We start from the raw sequence: 25012 nt of genomic DNA, 5'->3' as shown, positions 1-25012 counted from the left end.
GAGCCTGTGTTCCACAGAGGGAGAGGCCACAGCAGTGAGAGGCCCACGTACCGCAAAAAAAAAAAAAAAAAAGAGTATTTTAATTCTACATCAAATTAAGGTACTAACACACACACACACACACACACACACACACACACATACATGTCTCCTGATTTATCCGCCCGCAAGTGCTAGCATGGCTAAAAATAAAACAAAATAAAATGAAAATCAGCTTTTTCCCAAATGTGCCAGAGAATGTAAAATGTTTTACAAAACAAGGTTCCAAGAGTAAAGATTCAGGGTGGTCAACCTAACTTAATGTCAACAGACTCCTACACGGCAGAATTTCTGTTTTTAATACACTCATGTTCATCATCCATATATTAAAAGAAATATTTTATGCATTTTCCCCCAATTATTTAACCATGGGACCCTTTATTTGAGGGGCATCCGGAGGCAATCGTATTTTGTGAGACAGATTTGGGAAGTGCTAATAACTTTAGATTACACTTGCCAATTCTTAAGCAACACACCTGACATTATGATGAGTTTTCAAAGCACTTAGAAAAGCCATTAAATATTAGGCTTCCTGTCTACCTCCAAATTATACTAACCTCTATGAAATTCCAGTGTGATCAATTTCTAGATTATGCATTATTAAACGGTAAATGTGTTTTCCAAAGAGAAACATGAGGAACAGAAGCAGACTATCCGTGTATTTAATGGGCATCTCCTTCATTCCATTCATATGCTAGAAAACGAGCGACAGCACGGTATCAGCCCTCAAGCAGTCCGACACTTTGTTGGAGCCCCTGCAGCTGCTCTGGTGGTCAAGCGGCTGTACCAGGTCACCCATTTGCCCTCCAAAGTTGAACGTCAGATCTCAGGGATGAACATTCAGCCAGTGTATCCTACAGAGTGGGCACCCCAGCCAAAATACCGATGCCAAGGCAGGAGTAACCACCACCCAAACGCCATACCAACCGCACCCATATGTGCACATTTCAACCACTTTACACGTGATTCAAGAGGAAGAAACTGAGCTGTGTGCCCCCAGCAAAGCACGTGTAAAACCTGACTGCCTCCCCCTCAACGCCTCCCCTCCCCTCAAATCCCTGAGCCCTGCGCGCCCAGCAATCCCTGGACATCCATCCTGCTGTTCTCATTTAGGTGAAAAAGCAGGTTTTCAGGATAGACTGGCAGTTCACAGCTGCTCCACTGAGATAATTGTCACAATGACCCCTCATTCATCCGCCCTGACTACTCCAGAACAAACTACGGCACACAAGTTATTTTTCCAAATCATGTCCCTTTAAAGACAGACTTCTTTCTAAAGTGAGGTATATTCCCCTAATGCTTGTAATAATAAGATATTTAACATAATTTAAAACTATGTCTTTTGTTCATAAATACAGATTCTACTGAATAAAGGCAATTATAAGTATAATACTCTCCTGAAGAGACCACTATAATAGGTTGAGAAAAATATTTTACTTAGGAGGTGATCCAGAAGACATGGGATGGTATTTCTACATCTGTAAAATAGCAATTAAATTGCTTATAAAATAAATTATGTCACAAGGCTGCATTAGAAAAATACAAACTCCAACCCCTGAGTTGGAGTATATATATATATATATATATATATATATATATATATATATATATATCTGAATCACTTTGCTGTATACCTGAAACTAACACAACATACTAAATCAACTAAATTTCAATTTAAAAAAAAAAGGTAATGCTGTGAGGTGATGAATGTGCTAACCTTATTGTAGTAATCATTTCACAATATATATGTATATCAAATCATCGTGTCATACTCATATACCTTAAATTTACACAATGTTATATGTCAATTATATCTCAATAAAGCTGGAAAAAACAAAGGTACAGTAACTACTAAAAAATAAAATATTATAAATCTTGATAATATAAAAATAATAAGTAATATAATTTATTACCACAAGCAAGTAAAGTTCACAATATAAACCTAAATTATAGAGGAAAAAAAAGAAGAAACACGGAGGATATTGCATAATCAAGAAACAAAGAAAACATCAAACCAGAAACAAGGGCTGCATTCCCAGAGACACACCTGTACCTCCAAGCTGTCTTCCAAGTAAAGGCTTTCTGCCTTGGTCTTACAGAGCCTCTGCCTCCTGGGGCTTTAAGAGAGACATACTTTGATATTCTTTGGATTTGCTCCAAAGGTCACCAAATTTGGCAGATATTCTTCAGTCTTCTGGCCTACAGCCATTTCCTACTTTTAGTAAAGTTTTCCCCCACTGTTAGTAAATTTTTTTTTTTCATCTCCACAGTTTCAGGGAAAAGAATAGACACTTATACTCAAAGTCCTTTAACAGAACCCTGCACCTCCCAACTTGCTCTAAGTTTCTTACTGTTTTCTACATGCTTTAGTTTTCCTGTCTGTCCTCTGTCTCTCTCTAACTGCCTCTTCCCTTTCAAATCTCCTGGTGCTTAAATCACTGGTGTGCTGAGCCAACTTGCCCCTCCTGCAGGAGACAGCTGGGTGTATTTCTTCCCATCTCCAGTCACAGTGGGAGTATTTACACCACAGCAATCGGCAGACAATACAAAACAAGCTTCTTCCCTCTCTGCCTTCTCAGAGCCAGCTGTTAAACATTTACCAGCACACTACTGGAAAGGTCTGTGAATTTACAGAACAGCCTTTTCAAATGGTAAGGATATAAAATTTTTACTGAGAACAAGAAACGGCTTATAGTTTAGCTTTTTTTTTTTAATTAGTTGGTACAGACAGCTTTATATACTTGACACTGCCAGGTAAGCAAGCTCAACAAGATACACCAGTGTTACTACAATGAAATACTATAGGAGCAGTGAACATGAATAAAGGTTGTGTTTCCAAAGTAAATGCCATCCTTTCCAATTGCCTTTAATATACTTCCATAGCATCTTTCCTCCTAGTAGCTCTTAATAGTATATTAAATCTATTTATGATTATCTAGAAATTTAAGAACGGATTAGCATATTCTTTTACTGTGACATGATAAACAAGAAAATGTTTAGGTTCAGGCAGATCTTCCTTCTTCCATTCTTCCTCTCCCCCAAATCCCGAAAACACACAAAAATCACATTTTTGCATCCTTTTTTTCCCAAAAGTCTATGGATTGAAGACCAAAACAACAGTGCCTTTGGTCCTCCCAACCTTGCTAAAGAGAAAGTTTAAAGCCCACAACCCAGTAAACTCATGGGAGTCAGCTCACTGTTCTAGGGAACAAAGGACAAATTAGCAGAGAAATTACTTTAAAGCATGGTAATGACATTCTAACAAACACTGCCAATTCAGTCCATATGCATCATCCACCTAGGGAATCATGAAACAAAAAGATCTGACAAAAACAAAAAAAGGAGCACTCTGTGAAGAAAAAAGCAACAAAAGCTATCACATGAACTTATGTACTCAGCAATGCTCCCCTAACTCTTCATGCTAGCTGCGTTCAACATATTTATTGCATTACTGATTATCAGTATCAAGTCAGTCTATCAATATGATTAGGATTATTGAATCGTATCTTATTAATAATCATCAGTAAAAAGTAAAGAAGGTAGTTATCTTTAAAGTTAGAACAGAATCCAGAGAACAATAAAAATGCTTCCTAGGGCTTCCCTGGTGGTGCAGTGGTTGAGAGTCCGCCTGCCGATTCAGGGGACACGGGTTCGTGCCCTGGTCTGGGAGGATCCCACGTGCCGCGGAGCAGCTGGGCCCGTGAGCCATGGCCACTGTGCCTGTGCGTCCGGAGCCTGTGCTCCGCAACGGGAGAGGCCACAACAGTGAGAGGCCCGCGTACCGCAAAAAAGAAAAAAAAAAAAAAAAGCTTCCTAAGTTCTTTTGTCTAAAATTTATTCTACTCCAAGAAAAATAAAATAGACAATGCATGGCATAAGCAATGTCAGATAGTATTCAAGAAAGATAACCTTATTTTTGTCTCACCATTTAGAGTCAGTAAAGTAAAATTCATTTCACAGAACTTGATTTGTAAACTGGCAGTGCTCTGTGCTGTAATTCAAACTTCCCTATCATCACCAGTCAGACACCAGTGATCAGGAGCTCCTGGTTTGTAGTTAAGCTGGACAGCAACAGGTTGGGATCGGACACACCGGAGTTGGCATCAGAGTTATTTAATTCGGGACAAGTTACTTAACCTCCGTATGGTTTAGATTTCTCATCTCTAAAAGAGGAACAAAAACCACCACTACCCAGGTTAATGAAATTTTTTAAATAAGAAAATCTACATAAAACTCTTAACATATCATCTGGTATACAGTAAGTACTCAATAAACTGGGATAATAACTTATTACTGGCATTATCTAGTATCATTGCTTTCACATAATATGCCAACCACTCAGCTGCTTTGGAATCACAGTAATTTCTACCAGAGCTCCTCAAACTTTTACACGCAAACAAATCACCTGGGGATTTTGTTGAAAAATGCAGACTGTGATTTGAGAGGTTGGCTGTGGGGCCTGAGACCCTATATTTTAACAGGCTCCCAGGTGACGCTTCTGTGGCTGGTCCCAGGTGCATGCTTTGAATATCAAGGATTTGGACCACCTGGATATTCCCCCAACCATCACCATGACTCCCCCCTGCCCCCCAGGCATAGCTGGCTGAAAACCCAAACATTGAGTCCGCAATCCAACATTACCTTCCCTATAAAAATAGAACTCTTCCTGTAAAATTGGTAAAAGCTATGAACCACTTGAGATAATTGCTAAATATAGAATACAATTATAAGAAAGGAAAAAATGGCTTCACCCGGGAAAAGAACTTGGATTTTTGAATCAGACAGGTCTGGGTTCAAACTTTAGCCCCATTACACATAGTAGCTGTTAATGTGTCTCTGGACTGATCATAGACCTCCTTATAAATTTCAGATTCCTTATGTGTAAAATGGGGATAATAGCATCTATCTGAAAAATATAAGACATCTCAAATAACAGCTGTCTCAAAATAGTTAATATTTATATGTATATCCCACAGCCTGATGCACAGTAGGTGCTAAGAACATGGGGGCTGCCTTTCTGTTCCAGGCTGCGTTGTTTTAACTACTCACTAACACAACATGACTTTTCCTTCTGCTTTCACTCAACTTGGGCCCCTCTTCTCTCCAGCGAACTATCTGAAGACCGGCCGCTACTGAAACTCTTTTTCATGCTATTTCAAGCCGCCAGCATTAGTAATTTCCCAAGAGAAAGAACCTTATTTCCTCGTATATTCTACTAATCCTTGAGACCCACAGTCTAGAAGAAAACTATTTGTTTTCCACATGGCTTCTCTCTGTTCTAAATCCTGGCAGGCTCTTTCTTCCTGCACAGACACAAAAAAGAAAGGGACAGAAGTCATCGTTATCTCTTTCTCTGTCTCTGAAAGAGCTTGGAGATATCTTTTTCAATCAGGGAAACTTATTGTGGGAAACCAGCCACTCACAATAACTCTCTGTATTCTTTTTCAGTTCCAAAAACTGAAATTGATTTTATTTCTTAAGGAAGCTCTAACACACACACACACACACACACACACACACACACACACACACACACCAGTTTTGTTGTGGTTTCCTGTCCCCAAGCAAAAATGATATGATGCCAGAAATATCAGTTGCTCAGTTTAACTCTGTTCCCTCATTGATTCGACATGTTATTTAAATCCTGAGTGCCTGCCATACACCCAGTACTGTGTCAGATGCCAGGTGTACACTGGTGAGTAAACAGACATGTTCCATGCCTTGAGAATCTAACTACCCCGACCTTCACTAATCTTATTCCTGAAACCAGGACACATTTCCAGAGCTAGTTCTGGTTTCTAAAACCTCGTCACAGGCTGGATCTAAATAAGAACAAAATAATGCCATCTGCAGCATCATGGATGCAACTAGAGATTATCATACCAAATGAAGTAAGTCAAATACCATATAATATCACTTATATGTGGAATCTAAAACATGACACAAACTTATCTACAAAACAGTAACAGACTCACAGACATAGAGAACAGACTGGTGGTCGCCAAGGGGAGCTGGGGGAGGGATGGACTGGGAGGTTGCGGTTAGCAGATATAAGCCTTTATATAGAGAATGGATAAACAACAAGGTCCTACTGTATAGCACAGGGAACTATATTCAATATCCTATGATAAATCATAACGGAAAAGAATATAAAAATGAATTTATATATTTATAAATATAATTGAGTCACTTTGCTGTACAGCAGAAATTAACACAACATTGTAAATCAACTATGCTTCAATAAAACATCTCTCTCTATATCTATATCTATATCTATCGATATAGACATATAGATAGATATAGATAGATAAATAAACCCCAGTAGAACTGTTAGAGATCGGCCCTGACCACAATTTATGATCAGATGAAACCCATCACAGCACCACCAGATAAACCTGCAAATGAAGGTGTTCTCTATTTTGCCACCGAACAGCAGCCCATCCAGCCCACCACACTGTCCTGGCTGGAGTGGAGTGGCAGCCCCTTGGAGACACAATCCGTAGCAGCTTTAGTGCAGACAAATGTTCACCTGTCCTTCCCCAAGCTGCCCACCTCTGCTCCCTAACCCTGAGCAACTAATCCGGCCTAACATCCATCAGAAGCTTTCTGAAGTTCACCAGCACACTGAACAGCAAACAGTTGTAATAGTTCACCAGCCACATAAGTTATGTTTAATATCACGCTGTCTATGTGCAGCTATATTAATATTTAAAAATGGAAATAGGGATGCTGGGCAAGATGAAGCCAGTTTCATTCACCATCTTCTGCTAAACCTTTCGTCAAGCTGCACTCTCTCCGTGACAAGGCTCACCCTGTATAGAAAGGGCACTGCTTATAGAATCAGCTTGATTAAGAATTCATATAATGTGTAAAGCATCTGAAAAATGTAATCAGAATATGTGGAAATTATGTGATCAGATAATCAGTAAAAACTTCAGATGCAGATTAATTTATTGTTAACATTGATGAGTCTTGCTGATGTCTATGAATTGCTTTTACAGAGACCCGTGAATTAAAAGGAAGATCCCTCTTCATTACATGAAAACACAGAGTCTCATAATTTATGTTAAACTGGGAGATGAAAAGATCCCTTCTGCTTTTCTCACCATAATCAAAATATAACCCTAAATTAATGATGGAGAGCATATATATGCTCTTGATATATATACATATAAAGAGAATGTTATCCTACTAACAAAGAAAGGGACACCATTCCAATGATCTCCAATATGTCCTTGAAAGAGGCCTAAGATTCTCTAAAGTTCCAAACCACTAGGTATGTGTCAAGGTTGAAGCAAGGCTTAATTTAAGGCCATTTTCTAAGTATTAATAGTTTGGTTTAAAACTCAGGGGTAACTAGACCTTCTTCTATAGATAATAACTTTGGTAAAAACTACCCACAGTCCTTTCCACAAAGCAACCTGAAAGGATCGTCTAGGGACCAGATGAACTAGCGAGTGACTTTAGGGTTAGTAATTCAGACAATACCGTTGCCTGGATTGGCTGAACTGTTGGAGGCCTGAATTCATCTCAGCATCCTCTGCTTCACTTTCCCTAATTCTGAAGATAGCACCACACCTTCATATTTTAGACAAGTGATTCCCAAAGTGTAACACAGAATCAAGAAAGCTGGCTCTCCATCTCTCTCTCTTTCTCTCTCTCTCTCTCTCTCTCTCTCTCTCACTCACACACACACACACACACACACACACACACACACACACACCCCTTCTAATAATATCAAAGAGAGCCTCAGGACTTCCCTGGTGGCGCAGTGGTTAAGAATCCGCCTGCCAATGCAGGGGACACGGGCTCGAGCCCTGGTCCTGGAAGATCCCACATGCTGTGGAACAACTAAGCACATGAGCCACAGCTACTGAGCCTGCGCCTGCGCGCCTAGAGCCTATGCTCCACAACAAGAGAAGCCACCGCAATGAGAAGCCTGCGCACCGCAAAGAAGAGCCCCCACTCACACAACTAGAGAAAGCCCGTGTGCAGCAATGAAGACCCAACGCAGCCAAAAGTACATAAATAGGGCTTCCCTGGTGGCGCAGTGGTTGAGAGTCCGCCTGCCGATGCAGGGGACACGGGTTCGTGCCCCGGTCCGGGAAGATCCCACATGCCGTGGAGCGGCTGGGCCCGTGAGCCATGGCCACTGAGCCTGCGCGTCTGGAGCCTGTGCTCTGCAACGGGAGAGGCCACAACAGTGAGAGGCCCACGTAACGCAAAAAAAAAAAAAAAAAAAGTAAATAAATAAATTTATATATAAAAAAAAGAGAGAGCCTCAACTTTGTCTTCAAACTCACTCTAACCTTTGCTCTTCTCTCTCCTCTCTCTCTCAGTACAGTGAAGGCACGTCTCTGACTTGGGTTTCAGCAGGCATTGGCATCTACTTAGGACTGAATGACATTATTTGGTTTTCAGTTTTTAATTTTTATTGGCTATCTCTACTATTTGTGTCACTGGATAGTTTTCCATTTAAGGTAATAATTGAAGATTTCCTTTTTAAATACATTTATATTTTCAGTTAAATAAAAGTGGAAAACAAGAAATAATAATAGAAGGAGAATACAATCATGGCAAAAAGCATGAAGGTGGTATATGAATGACTGATACTTGGGAAATGTACAGTACCGATTAAAAAGCAGCTTGGGTTTGAATCTTAGCTTTGCAACTCCCTTGCTGTGTAATTTTAGGTAAGTTACTTAAGATCTCTGTGCTTCGGTTTCCTCATTTGTAAAATAGTGGTAATGATGGTATCTACTTCAAAGGGTTATTGTGAGGATAAAGGGGTTATTACAAGTAAAACACTAAAATGGTACATGGCATATAGCAAGAATTCCATATAAATTAGTTATTACTAGTGAAATTACTAGTATTTTATAAATATATCTGGGTAAATAATGATCTATTCAAACTCGATTCTCTGGCCTGTGGATTACACGATAAGGTAGAGATTTCTTCATGGGCTCATGTATAGGTGAAAGGAAAAGCTCCTTCTGTTTTCCTTTAATTAAAAATGCAGCCAATTAAGGAGGGTTTTAAACCCATGTGATGCCCTGGAAGCCAGGAAATCAAGTGCAGTGTCTTGAATTCCATTATAGTTTCCTCTCCTCTCTACTTAGAGATCCCAATATTTCAATATACTAAGAGCTAAAGACGAGGCTGCCATTCCTTATCCATATGGCACCAACCAAAATGTAATCACAGCCAGGCACACGGGTCCTCCCACCAACATTTTAACATTCTGCCTCATTATGCAGCATCCCAAGCACTGCTCTCTTTTCGTAAATATTGCTCCAATAAATGACTTTTTGTTTAAATTATAATCATTCTACATGCAATGACTTTTTAAAAATCTGCTTGAATATTGCTATGATCTGAATTTTGTGTCCCCCCAATATTCATGAAATACCAAAGATGTCCGTATTAGGATGTAGGGCGTTTGGTAGGTGCTTAGGTCATGAGGGTGGAGGATAAGATTACTGCTCTTATAAAAAAGAGGTTCCAGAGAGCTCCTGAGCCCTTTCTAGCATGTGAGGATACAAGGAATGTCTGCACCAAGGAGAGGACCCTCACTGGACCCTGCTGGCACCCTGATCTCAGACTTCCAGCCTCCAGAACTGTGAGACATAAATGTCTGTTGTTTATAAGCCACCATGTTCGTGGTATGTTGTTATAGCAGCCTGAATGGACTCAGACAAATAGAAAAGCAAATGGACATCACTTATCTTTTTCTTCATATGATTTTCTCTGACGTTGGCTTCCAGGGGAATTCCTCCCTTTGTTTATGTAGTTTAGTGTGACTCCCTTGAATGAATCATAAAATGTAGTGGGAGAATCACTCTCAATTAACGTCCTGTGCCTTCCTCACCCCACTCCAGTTCAAGGGGAAGAACAAAGCACACTGCTCTGTGACACTAGATTAGCGACCCACACGGTTCAGCCAAGCTCTGAGTTCACTCTCTGCAGCTAATACGGCTTTTTGAACAATGAACTTGAGTGCGTTGTCCCACCTAATCTCACAACTTATCTTCTCCACTAGAACCCAACTAGTCTTAAAAAAAAAAGACAAAAAAACGAAAAGAAAAAGAAAGGACCCTGTAACTAATGTGAAGGAAAATGCTTAACAATGAAATTAATGCTGATTGCAAATGTAACCTTCAAGATGCACAGAACCCAGTAATCCCTCAAAGAACAGAGAATACAATCTGATTGCTTTTGAATGTCAAATGCACCTGCAAGAAATAGGTATTTAAATTGTCAGGGCAGGCTCTGTACTAAGAATCCAAACTTAATTTTAAAAACCTAAGTCATGTTCCCATCCCTCTCAATTCTGTCAAAATTAGACCTTTATTTCTCTCATTTTTAAGTGACTCACACTTCAGAGGCAATTCTTCAGCCTGACTGTGAGATAGGACCAGCCGCCTGGTGCCTGGGTGCAAACCTCGGGTCTGCAACACCTTGGTTTGTTACTTAACCTTTTCATGCCTCAGTAGCATCAACTACGAATGGGACCATCAGAGCACCTACCTCACAGGTTTGTGGAGAACTGCACCCAGCACAGGGTTAGTACCATGTCAGCGTTAGGTATTATGAGCAATGGTCGTATGTGACTTTCAGATAATTTCTTGAATACACTGAGATAGGGATCACCATGCACCCTTTTAATGGATCAGGTGACTGCACGTTTCAGAGGGCTGTAACATGCCCAACATCACAGAATGTATTGTCAACCTGGCTCTCTTGCTGCTAGGTCTGACCATGTGACCACATACTGGCCAATGAAATATAAATGGAAGTGTTCTATGGAATTTCCAGGAAGGCTGCAGAAACTGAGGGAGCTGCCTCCACTAAGAGGCCTCCCTTCTGTTGCCCATCTGGACTGCAGACATGGTGGCCAAAACTAAACTGGCCTCAGAGTGACCTTGAAAATGGAAGCCACAGGATTAGGAGGATGAGACAGAAAGATAGGAACCTGGACTCTTGACAATACTGTGAAATCACAGAGGGCCTAACTCTGAATATTTTTGCATGAATTTTCACTGTTATATTATACTTTATGTCACAGTCACTTTACATTTTTGCTATAGATGGCCCAAACTATCCTAACTGATATATCCAAGAAATAGAGATCCTCAGAATACACTTTTAGAAATCCCTGACCTTACAGCTTCCTAGACTCCTCATTAGTGCCATACACCCAATTTTGAAAAAGTATTTTTTTTCTACAGAAAAAGAGGCATTACTTCTATTCAGATATAAAGAAATGTGACCTAACTTGCTCTTCTCCAACGATGAACACCCACTTTCCTAAACACCCACCTTGCTTGTGGGGCTTTAGATGATTATAATAATCATTTACTGATGAAAAGCAGAGAGCCAAATATTAGGATGTAAAACTACCTAGTGAATTCTGCCCATGCACTTACCCCCCTCCCCGACCCTGCCCTGCTCACTGCATCACTCAGTGAATGAAAACGTACCTGGCTTCCCATCATGACTTTCCCACGTGGCTCCTCCTTAAACATCCAATTACAAAGAAATTTATTTGTTTCAGCTTTTTCCTCAGGGAAATCCAGAAATTAAATCACTTCGCCAACAAGGCCAGGAAAACAAATCATTTGTGTTGTGGCTGAGCCATAAGGCTCGCTTCTTAAACACAAGCAGAGTCTGCCCAGCTTTGCTCTCACAGAGCCATTTGGGAGACGAATTTTATGGCAGCAGCTGAAATGTTTCTACCAAAACAACACCTACACTGTGCTAGAGTTATTTTCAGAGGAGAAGGTTTCCCCTACTGCTGTTTAAATTGTGAAAATGTGTAGTTGAAAGCGTAGGCGCATGTGAGTCTGGGGCTGCAGCCCTGGTGGGGGAACTTAGCTGCCACTCCTTGAATGGGTGACCTTGGGCAGATCATTTAACCTCCTTGACCTCGGGTCCTCACCATTAAGCGGGACTCTTAGCACCCAGAGAGTTGTCCTGAGAACTGATGAGAGAATGCATGCTTAGCCCCGTGTCTACATGATAAGTGTCCAAAAAGCAAGGGCTGTATTAATGCCTATCGAATTTGGTGCTAAATACCTGAATACCTCAGAAAATAAAGATATGAGAACCTATGGGGGGCTTCCCTGGTGGCACAGTGGTTAAGAATCCGCCTGCCAATGCAGGGGACACGGGTTCGAGCCCTGGTCCGGGAAGATCCCACATGCCGCAGAGCAACTGGGCCCATGTGCCACAAGTACTGAGCCTGTGCTCTAGAGCCTGTGAGCCACAACTACTGAAGCCTGCACACCTAGAGCCCGTGCTCCACAACAAGAGGAGCCACCACAATGAGAAGCCCGTGCACCGCCACATAGTAGCCCACACTCTCCGCAACTAGAGAAAAGCCCACACGCAGCAACGAAGAACCAATGCAACCAAAAATAAATAAATAAATATTATTTTTAAAAAAAAGGACCTATGGGTAAGCCATATTTAAAGGTACCACATTAACATTAGTATAAAAATATAAATGTGTTTAATAGTGTATGTGCAGAAGCCACGGCACCTTAGTTACCCACAGACCACTTATGCAGGTTTTCCTGGACTCTCTAGGATGGGGTCATGGACAGGAAGTCAGGAAAAACTCTCCAAATACCTAACTAGGTATCATAAAGTCCACTTATTGGACTTCTATATGTAGTCCATCAATAATGCTACTTACTATTGTTGAGACTTCACCAAGTACTAGGCACCAAACAACACACTTCTCACGGATTCGCCATTTATCTTTCACAACTGCACACATAGAAACGTGTGGTGGACACTGTGATGCAATGACCAGACCACTCCGGGGACTGAAGAACTGATTCCCCTGCTACTCCGAGAGCTGCTCCGCCCAAGGTCAAGCACCGTCCCCTGTCAGCGGCCTCCAGCAGTCAACACCAGTGAGTAAAGGCCCGACCCGCTTTAGAGCTCCCTGCGGGGTTGACTGAGGCTGCTGTTAAGACTGCATCGCAGCCCAGCTCCTCCCCCTGCCCAATCTCACATCCTTCCTTTCCCCTCCATAGGTGTTGCCCTTAAGAGACAGCATGGGTACTGCAATTACTTTCATCTTTCAGATGCAAAGAGTGAGTCTCAGAAAGGTTAAGAAAGTTGCCCAGTCACACAGCCAATGAGTGGTCTGGCTGGGATTGGAACCCATACATTGTGCTGCCAGAGCCCAGGCTCTAGATTATTCTGCTCTAGTGCTCAGTCAGGTGTGCATATTTACGTCCAATAAAGTAAACTGGTTAAGCTGGCTGGTGTCCTCAGAGTAGATGGCAAGAAGCAAATTAGAATGAGAGACAGGGGCAAGAGAAGGCAACCTCTGTTATCCGTCAAAACAATCCGAAAACAGAAACTACTCCAGATCTTTCAAGTCAAGAGCATGGTTACAGAGTGATGGAATGGCTGAGAAGCCACAGAGGGAACAGGGAGGCAGCCCAGAGACCAGCACCCGTGGAGAACTGCTAGCTTGCCTAAGCAGGAGGGATGATGGAAGGAAGAGGTGTTGTCAGAGCCCAGAGACTGGGGACAACCAGCAAGACTAGAACAGGATAGGCTGCTGTGGAAAAAGAAGAAGTTTGGTGGGAGCAGAAGCTATGGAAGAGACACAGCTGTTCCTAGAGATACCAAAGAAAGCAGAAAGGGGCCCGGAGAGATACCCTTACATCTCCCCTTGGACACCAGAGGGCAAGAGAGCCTGGGAAATATGGTTCCTTGCAACATGGAGTGGAACAGGAAACAGTCAAGAATGGATCTGAGAACAAATCTGTCTGAGCAGCCCCAAAATACAGCTAATCAACTGACAATAAGGAAGTATGGAGAAACACTCTGAAAATAAAATACAAGAATTTAAAAAGTCGGACTTCCCTAGCCGTCCAGTAGTTAGGACTCCACGCTCCCACTGCAGGGGGCCTGGGTTCCATCCATCCCTGGTGGGGGAACTAAGATCCCACAAGCCTTGTGGCACCGCCAAAAAAAAAAAAGAATTTAAAAAGTATGTCTGTCAAAACTCAGTTTGACGGCAAGTAGTCCAACATAGTCCAGCAGTCCTTAAGCAAACACAAATAGTAACAATAGAAAATGCCTTTCACTACATGGCTCTTCACAAGGCACGTTGCTGTATTACCACCCAGTTCAATAACTGATGTCTAAATGGGTGCGAAGTGTCCGTTGTTTTCTGTTTAGTAAATCAGGGGAATATACGTAATATTTGTGGAAGTATTTCCATCATAAAAATATCTAGTTTATTTGATAATGCTTAACTGGGTAAAATTTCATGAGCAAAATTTGATTTATATAGAATAAATTGTTCCCCACCCCTGTCGGCTAAATTAGGTGTTAATGTAACTCCTATTCTGGAAGGCTAGATCTGCCTTCATGATTCTATCTGCCGTTTGACAAAGCAGGAGCTAGAACACAAAGTCTTTCCTCTCTTCTCGGAAGTCCTCTGCAGCAGAAATCCTTGGGAGTGTGGAGGGAGTAGAGGAGAGAAAACCCCGAAAACAAAAACATATCACCAAGGATTTCCCATCAGTGCTTGCTTCAGCAGCACAGATATTAAAACGAGAACAATACAAAGGTTAGCATGGCCCCTGTGCAAAGACCACGTGCCAATTTGTGAAGCAGTCCTCATTTTGCTTTCCTTTTCTAATGTTCACAGGTGGGGAAACAAAGGCTGTAGTAAGGGAAATGACTTACCCAACCGAGGGCCCTTCCCACTTCAAACCACACCCCACTTTTCCTCCGAAAAAAAAAAAAAAAACCTCCAGTCACAGTATTCAGCAACTCAGTTTTTAACTATCTACTTTGTCCTTCCAAAGACATCTATCATCTATTTTAAAAATTACTTTTATTATAGTCCCTCCAGAAGGAATGTGATTTGTTCACATACAATGATTGCAAACACAATTTCAGTCCCTTCCACCACCTCCCCTTCACCCCAAACACAGTTTCTTTGAGGTTATTAAAACCCAATGAGATTAAAGGAACATCTGGGTTCCAGGCTCAGCTTGGCTTCTAGCTAGCTGAGTAGTTTTAGGCTGGCCAGTTAACCTCTCTGAGTCTCTGTTTATTCATTTCCAACATAATGCAACTAGAACTAGCTGATGACCATAATCCTTTCAGCCCTGAAATGATTCCACAGAAAGATAATAGAAGTCCTGTGGGGAACCAGATGAACACTCTCTCACTTGACCTGGGCCAGGCATCTATCTGTGAGATTGCTTATCAGAACTAAAAGTACAGTCTGTGGCCATGGCATAGTGAAAAGTCTGACCTCATTCCTCACTCTCAGTTGACAGTGATCTCAACAGGCAATTCTCAAGTTGGGTTCCAGGGTCTGACTGCAAACAGAGCCTGAGTCTCCTCCTTCCCTGTATCTACGTTCTGCTATGTAACCTTGCAGTGTCCTCCTACTCTGACTGGCCGTGTGACTCCCTTGACCAATGAGATATTAACACGATACAAGAAAATGCTGAAAAATACATGCACTGCTGGCTTCGCTCTCATTCTTGCTCCTCTGTCACGGCCAGGAGAACATGCTAGGTCTAGCGTGCCTCAGAATAAAAGCCATATATAGCAGAGACAAGTGACCCCCAGTCTTCCTAGCTAAAGCTCTCCTAGATCATTCAACAGCCAGCTGAACTCCCGGACATGTGAGCAAACCCAGCCCAGATCAGAAGAGCTGCCTGCCCAATCCACACCTGACCAGAAACAGACATGTGAGTGAGATTAGCTGGAATCAGCCAAGTCCAGATCAAGATCAGCTGAACCCCCTAAACTTGCAAGCCGAATACATTTTTATTATTGTATTCCACTGAGATGTTATAGTTGCTTGTTACGCAGCATTACTGTGGCAATAGATAACAAGCTCTCAGCCAGACTATAATGACTATTTCCAGAGTGAAGCTTCCTTAGTGGTGAAACAAGTGTGGCACACGCTACATGCCTTAATCATAAAGGTTCACAACAGACATGAATGCTTTCAAGGCTCTAAGAAGTCCCACAGTAAAGAAGTTTAACTTTGTCTAACTCATGTTTTCCTTAACCTATTTTACCAGGGACCCCCAAGTATGATTCGCTAATCAAATTCTCCCCCAACCTTAGATCCCAAGTCTGGGTCGAGCCTCTACCCAATCTTTTTGGGGTTAAGCCATGTATTTTGTTGTCTCTTCCAAGGTACTTAGTGGACCCTTCAGAAACAAATAAACAAAACAAAAAACTTAAAAGTATTTTGAAACTATGAAAGCTTATATTGTTTATAACCCAAGTCTAATTATAAATAAAGGGGAATATTCTGCAAATATCCAAAACCCATGCATAGCCTCAGTCTAATTCCAACTTGCTCTATTAAAACTTGAAGAAAGCCTAAGACTGACCTTGCCATTCCCTCCTTAACATTCTTGAAAGGCAACACAATGAAATCCTCTTGTCGTGGTTCACAGCCTTTGATGATCAGGGCCTTTGATGATCCATCTCCTCTCCCGCTATTCTTCCTTCCCTCCATCTCCTCCTAACCTATTACTACTCTCTGGTCTACATGCTACCCATGCTCAACTACTTTCAATTCCATCAAATGGCCATGAGCTACACTCTCCAGAATTTGGTCCTATTTGATGTGAACGTGAATTATGCAGCTTTGAAATAATATATTAAAAACATTAATATGGTCTCACATTAATTTGAATCAATGTTAAATCCACCCAAAATGTTAAAATTCTTCAAGAATTGTAGTTTCGAAGCTGGCCCAGACGAGGGAACGCTAAACTCTGTTTACGGAGTGGCCACAGGGTGGCGCCATATTAGCTGATAAAAGGAAATATCCACCATCTTTTGTCAGAATTATTCTTCAATTAGGGAAGTTCTGAATTTGCAAGGACGTCAGAAACACAACTCTTCTTCTGGAAACTCTTCTTCACCTCTTAACCATACCCAAGACCAAACACAGTGTTCATCCAGCTAAACTTCAATTCACCCTTCCTGTATCAGTTGAGACAGTACTTCTTCCCTGAAACTTTCCCTGAAACCCCTAAAAACAGGTGATAACATCCTCCCATGATTGAATTTGCCTGATTTTAACATTTTTCCACTATAAATGCCTATAATTAGGTCTACTCTCCTTCATGGGAGAGATCCTAGCTTGCCTGGTTCATAGTATATGATCAATGAATATAAGATGGGTTCATGTGTGGACAGATGGAATGGATGGATAGATGATGGATGAATGGGTATATGGATGGATGGGTGGATGTATGGATGGATGGGTGGATGTATGGATGGATGGATAGATGGACAGATGTATGTATGTATGTATGGATGGATAGATGGATAGGTGGATGGATGGAGGGATGGAGAAATCAACAAACAGGATGGGCCACTGAATAAAACATGACTGATTTTTGCTGTATATTCTCTCCTTATCCCCTCCCCTGTCCAACATTAAGGAAAGATCATTACAAACACTAGGTAACAGCAGAGGAAAAAGAACCTTGATAATCTTATCAGTTGGATAAGAGAGATCATTATGAATTTAGAATTAAAACACAGACTTTTTGAAGTGAGGGCACTTGTCAAAAATACAACAGACAATCAGGAAAATAATGGTAGGACACAGTAGTGTCTTTCTTTTCCTAATCAAAGAAACTCTACTGAAAATACACCTTTTATTTTTTTGGATATAAACATTTTAACTCATTTGTTCAAAGTGAAGGACTCTCTCCAAGAACTGTGCTATGCAATGAATGTGACCTCTTCGATGGAAAAGATAAAGATGTAGGAAGGACTTTAGAGCTCCATGGGGTCAGATTTCCTGCTTCTCATCACAAAACTCACCAGAGAAATATTTTTGTTTCTCATTCACTTTCACCTTGGACACCAAAGTTCACTGTCTTGGTTACCCCATGAGTTGTCCTTTTCAATTAGGACAGAACTGAGTTCAAACACAGATAAGACAATTTAAAACCAAAAAAAGCTTGTTTCTGATGTTTCTTCTCTCATGCCTTTTGACCCCAGACCAAACACCCAGTCTATCTCTGGCACTTTTAGGCAGAGATAGGAAAATAGCTCTGCCATTGACTTAAACATCCTACCAAATGATGCCAGGCAATAGCCTTAGGGAATGTCACATGGACGATCATTGGGATATGTGTGTGTACAGCCTCGTTCTCTAGGCTTTAATTTTATTTGAGCTTTATTTTGACTCTTTATAGACAGTGCATTTGAAAACAAGGGCTGTACAGTGTTTTCACCAGCCAGAAAAACCCCAAACAATTTTCTATGGATTGTTTTAACCCTCGAGTTAAGCAAAGGCATTATCTGCTGCTGCTGTTCTGCAAGTTGCTGTGTGCTCTATTTCCCTACTGTCTGAACTCCCTTAAAAAGCCCCACCTAAAAATATAAATAAGAACCTGGCCCTTTAGTCATATCATCAACAAACCACATGAATGTTGGCAGCAGGGGACACCATCACTGGTCCTCCCAAATCTCAACCTTCAAGATGCGGTAGCAGCCCAGCTTCTTGGAGCTGCTCTGTCCTTCAGAAGCTTGTTAAATTTTCAAGAACTCATTCGGGTCTCCTACAGCCTATTTTTCTGCATGCATTCCTTCCAAAGACATATGCATCCCCTGGGAAGAGATGAAAAAAAAAAGTGATACCAAATAAAACAAAAGCAAACTTCAGAGGGATCTCTCAAGTAAATGTTCCCAAATAAAGAACAATTTCTGCACATTGTTCTTCCCTTTCTCTCTTTAACCCCCCTCAGTCTCTCAAGGTTGTTTATTTATTTATAAAAAGCACCCACCAGGTAACAAAATCAAGATCCCTTTTGCGGAAGGAAGCCCAGGCAGCTGTTTCCCAGAGACCATGAACTATCGTCACCAGGTCTCCCAGAGGCACAACTGAATCCACCCTGTGCTTCTTGCCTATGCTGTTCCTTACTTGGCCATGAACAGTTGCAGTCAGCCCCAGCAGTCTCTGCACCCTGTATAGTATAATCTCCTAAAACATCAGCTGAGAGTTTAGGGGCCAAATTTTAAAATAGCATCCAATTAATAATCCTAGTAATAATGAAAGAATTGCCAAACTGCTATGTTAATTCTGAAGCACAAGTGGAAGTTCAGCTAAATGAAGTGCAACTATTCCTCCACACCCCTCCCCACATCACCATTTAAAGGTTCCATTTAGTAATGGAAATTTCTGGAACTAGATAATGCAACATGTTAGCATTTTTACTTTATAGGTTCTATTCACTTATTCAACATTTACTGAGTGCTGATTATCCCTGGATATGAAGATAAAAATTATTGACAGCTGATCTCAAAGATGACACAAAAATGCCACTTGAAAAAGAAGCTGCTAACAGACTTTTGTTCATTCACCTAACAAGTGATCACTGAGTCCCTGGTGCTGTGCAGGCACTGAGGCTGCCACGGTGAGTGATACAGACAGAAATCCCTGCTCTCATGGAACCTCCCTTCTGGAGAGGCAGACTGGCACACAGATAAGTAAACAGTCTGGGTATTAGAAGACACTAAAGGCTGTAGAGGGAAAAGGGTAAAGTAGGGCAGCAGGCCCAGAGTGAAAGTCAGGGGGATGGCCATGTTAAACAGGAGGGTAAAGAAAGGCCCAATTGGCAAAGATTGGAAGGAGGCGAGGGAACAAGTCCTACAGACACTGGGAAGAAGAGTGTTCCAAGCAAAGGGAGAACGTGCAAAGGTCCTGGGGGCAGTGTGCCTATGCGTGTGAGGAGCAGCAATTGGCAAGGGCGGCAGCACAGAGTGAGCGAGGGAAAGCGGTGACCGATGAAGGGGCTGGGTCAGGCCCCAGAGGCCCTTTGAAGGGCTTCAGCTTATGTTCTGAATGAGGTAGGAAGCCACTGCAGGCCAGAAGCAGAGCCACAGGATCTGACTTACACGCAAAGGATCACCTGGTCTGCTGTGTGGAGCAGAGACTGCAGGTGGCTGAGGACATAAGCAAGACCAGCCAGATGGCCACTGCAGCACTTGGGCAGAGGACAGTGGTGAGTGGACCAGAGGTAGTGAGGAAGGTCATACAAACTGGTAAACTGGGAATGTTTTCTATACCAACAAATAACTTATTGATCGACTACATGTCTGTATTTGAAGGTTATACAGGTTCGTTATTTTCCTACTTAAATGCCCAGTAAAACTCCAAATTTGTGTTCATTGGGTTTATTTAGTTCACCAGGTTCTGATGATGCGTTAATTTATATCCCCAGCCTTTATCTTTCTACCGACCCCCAGTTATCCACCATTGCTTTAAGATACCTCATTCCTCTGGTCCACTCCACCTTGGCAACCATTCCCAACCTTGGTACTGGTGATCGTGGAACTAAGTTTCCACTCACCCAGGCTTCATATCCCTTTGTTTCTTCCTTTGTCTTCTCCACTGTGAATCCAGACATGGAACTACCAGTTCCTCCTGTGAACTCTATATTTTTGGTAAGAGTACAGTACTGTCCGTTTTTTATTTTATTGAAGTATAGTTGATTTACAATGTTTCAGGTGTACTGCAAAGTGCTTCAGTTATACATACATATATATGTGTGTATACAGATGTGTGTATGTGTGTATATATATATTCTTTTTCAGATTCTTTTTGATTGTAGGTTATTACAAGATGTTGAATATAGTCCCCTGTGCTTTACAGTAGGTCCTTGTTATCTATTTTATATATAGTAGTATACTATAGTATATATAGTATCTGCTAATCCCAAACTCCTAATTTATCCCTCTCTCCTTTTCCCCTTTGATAAGCATAAGTTTTTTTTCTATGTCTGTGAATCTGTTTCTGTTTTGTAAATAAGTTGATTTGTATCACTTTTTGTAGATTTCACATATAAGTGATATCATACAATGTTTGTCTTTCTTTTTCTGACTTATTTCACTTAGTACGATAATCTCTAGGTCCATCGATATTGGCGCAAATGACATTATTTCATCCTTTTTTATGCCTGAGTAATATTCCGCTATATATATATATATATATATATATATATATATATATATATATATATATATATACCACATCTTCTTTATCCATTCATCCGTTGATGGACATTAGGTTCCTTCCATGTCTTGGCTATTGTGAATAGTGCTGCTATGAACACTGGGGTACATGTATCTTTTTGAATTAGAGTTTTCTTCTTTTCTGGATATATGCCCAGGAGTGGGATTGGTGGATCATATGGTAGTTCTATTTTTAGTTTTTTAAGGACCCTCCATACTGTTCTCCATAGTGGCTGTGCCAATTTACATTCCCACCAGCAGTGCAGGAGGTGAACCCTATTTTGTACACTTCCCTCCCTCTCAGTTTCTCCTGCCACCATTGTGGTGTCAACCACTACAACCTTCCAGGCAGTCTCACTGGCTCCAACCTCTCCCTCATCAAAACCCCCTTGCTAATTGTGATCGAAATAACATTCTGAAAGTAGAGGTTTTATGATGTGACTTCCTCTGCTTGCAAGCATTCAGCACCTGCAACTTGGCCTCCAAGGGTCTCACCCAAAGGCTAGGGGTCTCTTCATCGCCCTCCATTCTCCAACTTCTCATCCCTACCCTACAAGGCCTTCACTCCCTCTGGAGTGTGAAAAGGGCCTTCTTGCTTTTTCTCTCACTTGAACTGTCACACATGGGGCTTTCCCAGCCTGTAAGGCCCTTTCTCTCTCTCCCTTCTGTGCAAACTTTCCTAAATCAACTCATCCATGGGGACTAGCTCAAATTATGCTCCCCCTATAAAAACACACCGTAACTACCCCAGCCCCTATTCAGGTCAGGTCCTATTATGGCCCTCTTTATCTGACTCTCTCATTATTAGGACCTCATGACACAGGTGCATGCCATATTTCCTGGGTAGGTACAAACTTCATGGTCATGGATCAACTTGTATTTCTTTACACCTGCCACTGAGATACAAAATTCAATACATATTTACTGAATTAAATTATTTCAGTGAAATAGATTAACTGAAACAATGTCACCTTCCATCTTAGTCTCTGAAAGTGTGGGATTGAAAACCTCTAGAATTCAAAAGGATACAGAATCTTTGAATAAAACAGAATCTGAGTTATTTCTTACTCTATCTTTCTATTTCTCTTCTGCCATTTTTATTCTTTGACTCACTTTGTTTTTAGATAGTGTGCAACAGAAGAATTGGACAAAAAGTTACGGCTGGGGTTATCTCGAGATTATGCTCCCAGCATATCACATCCCAAATTGTAATCTAACCGAAATTTGACTTACAAACAAGACACTGGCCTAATGGGAGAGTAAGCAGGAATGGAATGCACAGCTCTGGCCCCACAAAGTTTGGCCATCACTGAGATCTCTGAGTACAGAACTGGGGCCACATGGTGCTAGAAGCAAAAAGAAAAAGAAGTTGGCTTTTCACCAGGCACTTATGAATCAATTTCCAGGCAGGAATTCCTGCTACATTTCAGAAACTACCACACAGCCTCCACTAGCATGCCTTAACAATAGGACTTCACTGACTCCTAAATCACCATGGTGGGGGGCGGGGGGCACTCCCTGAGAAATGCTGTCCTTGTAGTCCCCAAAACAGGCTGCTCTTAACTTCTCTCATCAAGACAAAGATTCTCTCCACTTACTCCTTCTTCAAGGCAACTACCTCCAATTTTTAATTCATGCAAACAAGTAGTTGCCAGCACCCACCCGGAGCCACGCACAGTCACTGATGCCCTGAGGACAGACACGCGCCTTTGTCTCTAAAGTCCAGTGGGAGGCAGATGGTGATCAAGCAGACACACAGGTACACAATTACAAACTCTGATTAGTGTGACGAAGGAAACTGAGATGGAACAGGGCATGAGACTTAATCCAAAGGGTTCCACACTCCTCTGAGGAAGTGACACTTGAGCTGAGATTTGAAGAGTAAGTTAGAAGCTAAGTGACAGATGGGGAGAGAGAAGAGAGGCTTCTTGTCCAGGGCCATGGAAGGACAGAGGGCAGGAGGGAGAACAGTGCACAGGAGTAACTTAAAAAACAAAACAAAGCAGGGAGGGGATGACTCAAGAAGTCAGAAGGCAGGTCAAGCAGAGCTTTGGGGAACATAGAAAGAAAAGAACTCTCTAGCTTCGGAGGGATGGGCAGGACCTGAGAATTCCTTCAAATCCCCCTAATGCTCTCATGTGCCATTGCCTACTCTGACCGCAGTACCCGTGACATAACCCATCCCACCTCAGCCCTTCAAAGAAAATCCTCAGTAGCACAAGACTTGGCCCTCTCAACCCATCGATGACTGGACAGCCAGCAACCAATATGAGTGTCTCTTGGAAGCATCTGAACTTGGGAGCATTTGAACCTGGGAGCTCTGCAGACACAGAGGCTATATAGCCAGTTGGTGATGAACACTGAACTAAAAAGCTTCCATGCAGTAGGGCCTGAGGGACATGCTGGGCATATTGAGTCCCATACAAAAGAAAAAAAAAAGTATTTGTAAATTGTTCATCACTCTTCCCAAGTCTATTTCCCCTCTCTGGGAAGCTAGCCCTGTGACTGCTTTGACCAACAGAACGCAGTGGGAATGGTCACCCAGGACTTCTGAATCCTGGCCTTCAGGTCTCCGGAAACTTCTGCTTTTGCACGTATGTAATGCTCCCTCTTGTCATCCGGCCCCCAGGCTGAGAGAAGCCCAAGCCACGTGGACAGGGGCCTCATGGAAGAGCACGCAGGTGCTCCATTGGCATCCCAGCTGGGCTCCCATTCTACAGCCAGCATCAACTGCCTGCCCCGTGGGAGTGTCAGGTTGAATATTCGACTCATTTGAGCCCCCAGATAACTAAAGCCCCAGCAACACCATGTGGAGCAGAAGACCCACCCAGCTGAGCCCAGTCAGACTCCTGAGGGATACTAAACGGTAGTGGTTGTTTTAAGCCAATAAGTTTTGAGGTAGTTAAAGCAAGAGATAACTAAAGCAGAAATAGAGCAAGGTAGCAAATAAAATCAGGAAAGAATAAAGCAGAGATGCAGCCCCTGCATGACAGGGGAGTTCAAGCTTAATTCTGGGCTTTCCCACTCTAGTTCCATGACACTTGATCAGACTTTGTTCCTGTCTCTGTAATCCACAAATCTAAACTTCTTGACATTAAATGGCCTTTAACATGACCAGCTTAAGGGCTTTCTGTTCATAAAGGCTTTAGCTATAATACCCCCGTATTACAGTCACCGTTTTGTTCATGCCTCTGCAGAGGAATTCTTATTTATCAGTGTCCCATGAAGTAACCAGCACTCGTTACTGGTTCACTGTCTACAACTATGGAATTGATAAAACAGTCTTCACCAATTCCCTGCCTTGGGATATCAAGATTACTAATCCTAAAGGTTTAGGGACAAGAATAATTAGAAGGAATAAGGCTCAAGTATCTCTTATGGCAGGGGTGTCAGATATGTTCTACTAAATGGGTGATCGTGAAATATGGATGCTAACATAATCATTAGTAATTGAAAAGGTAATCCACCATATTTCCATATTTTAGGTAATTCTAAAGTGATACAAGGTAATTCTGTCATGATAAATTTGGGGTAAGGGAGCACAAATCTGAGCAAAGGTACATATTGATAGAAGACACCAATGGCTCTATCTCCCTCCTTTGAGACGCTCATGAATTAGAAACATGCATTGCTCAGTATTTAGAACATGTGCTCCATGAGGTCTAGCAATATGTTAACACCCAAAGATTCTTAACTGCATTGTTTTTGTTTTGTCTTCATCCCTAATATGTTTAGAGTATATGTGCCATCTATATTATTTTAAGTGATTAGATTACTATTCTATCCCTTGGTCTCAAGTCCAGGCACTCCTCCAAAGGCTACCAGCATTTTGGCCAAATCATCATATGCCTCATTGATTCTCCAACCCACGAGGAAATTCCATACCTTCTTCCATACCATCTCCCCTTCTCTCCTTGGGAAT

The 25012-nt window shown here is 41.8% G+C and overlaps 1 protein-coding gene and 1 non-coding gene across 6 annotated transcripts in view; one reads left to right on the top strand and one right to left on the bottom strand.

The window, feature by feature from the left end:
* The window catches only part of PLCB4 (phospholipase C beta 4), a 428120-nt gene that overhangs the window by 326566 nt on the left and 76542 nt on the right, over positions 1–25012 (bottom strand). The window lies entirely within an intron of this gene.
* Positions 14599–14702, top strand: LOC117203904 (U6 spliceosomal RNA). Its single transcript, XR_004486864.1, has one exon. It is a non-coding gene; the product is annotated as a U6 spliceosomal RNA (small nuclear RNA).

Source organism: Orcinus orca, chromosome 16, assembly GCF_937001465.1.
Source record: "Orcinus orca chromosome 16, mOrcOrc1.1, whole genome shotgun sequence".
In the NCBI taxonomy this organism is placed as follows: Eukaryota; Metazoa; Chordata; class Mammalia; order Artiodactyla; family Delphinidae; genus Orcinus; species Orcinus orca.
This window is presented reverse-complemented; position numbering and strand designations above follow the sequence as displayed.